Consider the following 7,500-nt stretch of genomic DNA (forward strand, 5'->3'; position numbering starts at 1 on the left):
AACAATTTCCGGATAACGAGTGCTGTTCACATCACACTTAATGAAATATTCAAACACACACGCTATGGAGAAATACCATTCATCTTTCGCTCAAGATGCCACGCATCGTCTAGGAATAAAAGCGTGAATTTCCAACAAAGCAGAAAGTCGATACCTCTCTGCTATAGGCAATTATCCCGATCTAACTGCATATTTGATCACAAATAACCTTCATACAAACACCATCACCTTGCTTACTGTCCGCTCTAAGAAATTCATACAATAAAGTCATTACGGCCTTGTAACGTTGATTAACTTTGCTCTGCGACGGACTCTCCGCTGCCCGATTATCTTCTCATTACGCCCGAGGGCAAAACATAATGTTGGGAGGATAAGAAGAGCGTCTTTACCTTGGGGAATGTGGATATTTTCAACCTTAAGGTGTGTGAAAGAGGTTTTATTTGCCTCTAATCGCCGTCGTGCCACGTAGGCATTTTTTAAGTCATTATTTTTTGGTTTGCGTTTCCCGTTCATTGAATTCAGAATGTATGGATAGTTTGATATAGGAGAGAAAATGACTTTATTATTTTATTAAATTAAGAAAAACTACTTATTGTCCAATAACTGGCACCATGTAAATGCAGAGATCGTCGCGCATCAGGCAACGGTGGGTGGTGTCAGCTGGCAACAATTTGTCAGCAACAATGACGCCACTTTTGACGCGAGCTAAACCCGCCGCCAATTTGTCACCCGCGCTGTGACGTCACAGGTGACAAATGAGCAATGGTCTGCGCTGAAAGCAACCCTCGAGCCGCGGTGTGTTTAAAACAGATTAAATCTTTCACGCTGATAAATTTTGCCCTGACTAGCCTTACGGGAAGCCCCATCACTGCCCACGTGCGCTCCTCAAACACCTTCATGCTCTTTCAGTGCGGTTCTCTGGATTTTCATTCTGGTCAAAGAACGAGAAAATATGAACATTTTCTGCTTTTCTCATCGGGCAAAAGAAGAAAAGGGAATACGATCCAAATTAAAACGCAATGACAAAAGGCGTGCTAATATTACGCACCCCATTATATTCTGCACGTTTAAAACCCCCACGATTCAATCAAGAAACTTTTAATATATTAATGGACGCTCAGTTATCGGCTCGACATGACGTCATCAAAGCGCAATGAGGCGATTGGTTCCGACTCATCAAAGTGTCGTTTGCCGCCCACAGATGGCGGGGCGGCCGATATTGGCGGTAGGGTGTGAGGTGTCGCGGATTATTGCTCGCTCACACTAGAGATTATCATGCTACGTAATGCACTACAGACCTGGTCGGGATTATATGATTTTGGTAAATGCTATTTCTTCGGGAATCGATAGTTGAGGTAACGGCTAATCAAGGAGGCGCTGTCTCCAGGGAGTGATAATTATCCTTTGAGCGAGAACAGGTGGCGAGGGAATGGCGGATAAGGTCCATGAGCGTTGCAAATGGTCAAGGTTCTCGGGTAACGTTTTCATACAAGGAAGCGATGACAAATCTGTCGATATAATTTACGGAAATTTAAGGCAAGCTGTGTTAAGCTCATTCGAAATACAGTATTGATTTTCAATTATTTGTGTAGGATATACGCGCGACTGAAACGTTTCAAAATAATTCGACCCGAGTATAGTATTGAAAACGTCACAGTTCATTAAGCCGTGACATTTTATCACTCTTTAACCTGAAATTGGCTCTCTGTGATTACGTATTAATTAACTGAATGAATAATGGTAACGTTTTTGTCAGTCTTTGCTATCACCAACAGAACTAATAGAGATAAGAGTAAAATATAAAAGGAAAAGCGACAATATGTGTAAAACGCACACAAAGAGAATATATATATATATATATATATAAATATATGTGTGTGTGTGTTCATATATACAACTATATATATATATATATATATATATATATATATATACACACGTGTGTGTATGTATATGTATGTATATATATATATATATATATATATATATATATATATATATATGTGTGTGTGTGTGTGTGTGTGTGTGTGTGTGTATACACACACACAAACACACACACACACAAATACACACACACACACACACACACACATATGTATATATATAAATATATATATATATATATATATAAAGAGAGAGAGAGAAAGAAAGACAGATAGCAAAATAATAAATAGATAGACAGAGTAAATGACATAAGAGCAACTTCTCAGTATCAAGCCCATCGGCCGTCCCCTTCCCCTTAGCGAGCCAGAGAGTGGAAAGGCGAAGGGAAGTGCGAAAGGGAGGAGAGGAGGATAGAAAGGGGGAAATAGAGGCGGGCGAACACGTTATCTATCTATCTATTTTTCTATACTTATCTATCTCTGTCTATCTATCTATTTGTATCTCCCTATCTATTTTTATTTATCTCTTTCTGTGTATCTATGAATCGATATAGCTGTCTATTTATCTATCTTTCGATCAATCGATATGTGTCTATCTATTTATCTATCTATCTATCCATACGTATACATGTATGCTTATACATATATATGCGTGTTGATATATATATATCAAATGTATGTATATACATAAGTAATCTATTCTCCATACACGACAGACACTGGCAACATTGAATATCACTTGCAATAGTACACGGTAGAAACGATTTTTTTAAGAGATCATATTTTTCCTTTAATATGATCATTGAAAAATTGCCTGGTCGACCTCCTGTTGCAAGTTCACTAGCTATGTTAACCATAAAATACTTTTCTGGAATGCCTTGTAGCAATCGTTAGTCAGAATGCTTGTTCAGATTATGATGTATCACTATTTTGTTAACTGAAGTAGAAGCGATAATATCTGCAAGAATTACGAAAATAGAAGTAAATAGATAAGTAGATAGATAGATATACTAATACAAAAAGAGGAAATCATTATAGTTTATTGCAATATGTTGGACGCAATCTAAATAATCATGATATCGTCTTTACACAAAAGTCTGATTTTCTCTGTAAAACCTTCACTGTTCCATTTCCATTCGGTTAATACACAAAGGAACAAAAAGGAAAAGAGAAATGCGTAAAGAAAAAAAAAGACCCATTTCTCCGTACCAATTTGGTAACCCTTAAGCACAAAAAGAAAGAAAGAAAAAAAGAGAGAGAAAAATCCAGCATGCGCGGATTCATCGAATGGGCGTTCGCATAACTCCGACTCCCTGCGTTTTCAACCCCCTCCGGCAGTCATGATTTACCGCCTCCTACCTGATCATTACCAACGTGTCGATATAACTCCGGTGCGTTTTCCTAGCGCCTCACAATGTAATTTATCCTTCTAAATAATGAAGAAAAGACCCTAATGCTGTATATCTTTGCATTCCGACATTCGCGAACTACCGAGCTGGTAAATAGCACTCATAGATTAACAAAATGTCTTTACTGCTAAGGTATGCGCTGCGCTGTTATTTAAACTACAGGAATCATCGTTATTATTAGTGCTATATCAGTCTATACTATACTTTCTATTATTACAGTTATCGTGATAATGATAATAATGATAATGGAAGCACTGTGAAGAAAATAAAAATAACAAGGATGATGATTATTAGGCAAACAATAATTGCAATAAGAACGCTGATAAATAATCATAGAAAAAGTAATAATGGTGATCATAGTAATGATAGGTAGTGTTGCATGACAGCAACAATGATGCCAATGTAATGCTAAAGCTAATGATAATGCTGATGATGAGGATGATATTGACAATGAAAATTATAATAACGATAAAGATGATCATGATAATAATAATAGTAATAATAATAATAATAATAATAATAATAATAATAATAATAATAATAATAATAATAATAATGTTAATTATAATGATAATGATATTAATAATAATGATAATAATGATGATAATGATAATGATAATGATGATAATGATAATAATGATAATGATAATGATAATGATGATAATGATGATAATGATAATAATAAAAGCAATGGTGATGATGAAAATAGTGATAATTATAATAACAGTAATACTATGATAACAATAACGATGATAGTGATGATGATAATAGTATTGATGATACTGATATAATGATCATAATAATGATAATTATAATAATAACGATAGTAATGATAATTATGATGATGATAAGGATTATGATAACAACATTAATAATACTAATGATAATACTAATAATAATAAAAATTATAATAATAATAATGATAACAATGATAATAATAACAACAACAATAACAATAATAATAATGATAATTATAATAATAATAATAGTAAGAATAGAGATAACAATAACAATGATAATAATTGTGATAATAATAAAAATGATAATATTAAAAATACTACTACTAATAATAATGATTACAATAATAATGATAATGATAATAATGATATTAGTAATAATAACAATGACAATAATTATGATAGTAATATCAATAATGATGATAATGATAATAACAATGATAATAATGATAATGATAATAACAATAATAAAAATAGTAGTAATGATAATAATAATAACAATAAAATTGGTACTAATGATAGTAATGATGATAACAATAATAATGATAATATTTGTGATAATAGTAATAAATGTGATGATGATAATAATAATGATAATAATAACAATAATAGAAATAACAATAATAATAATAATAGCAATAATAATAATGATAATAATAATGATAGTACTAATAATGACAATAATGATGTTATTGCTATCATTATAGATAGCAATAACAATGATAATGATGATAATGGTAATATTAATAATAATAATAATAACAATAAAATAATAATAATAATGATAATAATGACAATGATAACAACAATAATAGTAATAATAATAATAATTGATAATAACGATACTAATAATAATGGTAATAATGATAATAATAATGATGATAATATTAACAATAGTAATAAATATAATGAAAACTAAAAAATTATACTGACGATAATAATTGTCATTACTGTTACCATTATTAATATGATTATAATTATCGTAATATCATAACCATTACTACTATTATCATCATTTTCATTAATATCATTATTGTTGGTGTTATTGCCATCATCGTTATAATAATGACTCTGGGAGTAATTATTATTCTTATTATCAATATTATCACTATTATTTTGAATATTCTTATTATCATTTTTCTCATCATCATCAAAATAATAATAATAGTAATTATCATAATAATAATAATAAAAATAATGATAATGATAATAACAGTAATAATAATAATAATGATAATAATAATAATAATAATGATGATGATAATAATGAAAATATATTTTTTATTACTATTATTATCATTAGTATTAGTAGTACTATCATTATTATCAATAATAGTATTATTATAATCACCAAAATTATCATCATTATTGCTTTTATCATTATTGTTATTATCATTATTTTTATTATTATTGTCGTCATTATTATTACTACTATTTTAATTTTTACTATTATTGTTATTATTATTATAATCATTATTATTTTTATCATTGTTATTGTTATTATTATCTTTATTATTATAATTATTATTAATATTATTATTATTATTATTATTATTATTATTATTATTATTATTATTATTATTATTACTATTATCATTATTATTGTTATTATTGTCATTATTTTATTATTCATTTTATTATTATTCCTCTTATTATAATTATTATTCTTACCATTAACCTTATTATCATTATTTATTATTATTATTATTACTATTTTTATTATTAATAATGTTATTATTATTATTATCATTATTATTATTATTATTATTATTATTATTATTATTATTATTATTATTGTTATTATTGTTATTATCCCTATTATAATTATTATCACTATTGTTACTGTTTACATTATCATTATTATCATTCCTTGACATTTTTGTTATTACTATTACTATTATTATTATTATTATCATTATTATTATTATTGTCATTATTATTATTATTAGTTTTCTTATAATTACTTTCATTATTATTATTATTATTATGATTAGGATTATCATTGTTATCATAATTATTATTTCTATCATAATGTAAATGTTATCATTATCAATGCTATCATTATCAATATCACCATTATTATTGTTATTATCATTATAATAATGATAATAATAATAATAATGATGATAATAATAAGGATTAATATTATCATTATCATCACTATTGTTATTGCTATCATCATTATTATTTTCATTAATATCATTATTATTGTTATTACTATCATTATTATTACTATTGCTATCATTATTATTATTACTATCATTAATATAATAATTATTTTTTCTCTTAGTATCATTTTCGTTAGCATTATATGATTAGCTATTATCACTTATCATTACTATTATTATTTTCATCATAATTATCATTATTATTGTTATAGTTATTAGCATTATTTTCATTTTTATTACTATTATCCTTATTAATTTAATTATTATTATAATGTTGTTATTATTATCAGTAATATAATTATTATTATGATTTTTCATATTATCATTATTATTATCATCTTTATTATTATTATCATTATTATTGTTATCATTAACATTACTATTACCATTATCATTATTTTCATTATCTTTTTCATTATTAACATAATTATCATCCTTGCAATTATCACCATTATTATCATTATGAACATTGTCTTTATTGATATTATCATGATTATTCTCATTATCACCATTATTCTTATTATTATTATTATTATTATTATTATTATTATCTTATTAATATCATTACTTATTATTATTATTCATTATTATTATTATTATCACTTATTATCATTATCATTATTTATATTATTATCATTATCATCATCATTGTTGACATTATTACTATCAATGTTAATAACGTAATCGTTATCATCACCATTATTATAATTATTATCACTATTATTGTTATTTTTATCATTATCATTATCATTATCTTGTTCAGTATTTTTTTTATTATTGTTATTACTAATATTATTTTTTGTCATTATTATCATTATTATTTTTTATTATCATTATTATTTTTTTATTATTATTATCCTTAATCTTGTTAGTATTAGTATTAGTAATAGTAGTAGTGTTTTTATTAGTATTATAAATCTTATCATTATCATTTTTGGTATTGTTGTTGTTATTACTATCATCATTCTCAAAATTATTATTATTAGTATTGATATTGCTATAATGATGGTGAAATAAAAGAATAATAATAGTAATAGCGATGCTAAGTATAACAATGGTAATATTAATCATAATGAAACACCAATAGAAATAATAATGGTAATAATGGTAATGAAAATAATAATGATAAGGATAAATGTATTGATAGTAATAATAATAATACGTTAATAATAATAATAATTATAATAATTATCATAAATAATGATAATAATAAAAATAATAAAAATAATGACTTTACCTATACTTATGATGATGCTTATGAATACGATGATAATAATAATAGTAGTAGTAGTGGTAATAATGA

This window comes from Penaeus chinensis, chromosome 39 (assembly GCF_019202785.1).
Source record: "Penaeus chinensis breed Huanghai No. 1 chromosome 39, ASM1920278v2, whole genome shotgun sequence".
Lineage (NCBI taxonomy): Eukaryota > Metazoa > Arthropoda > Malacostraca > Decapoda > Penaeidae > Penaeus > Penaeus chinensis.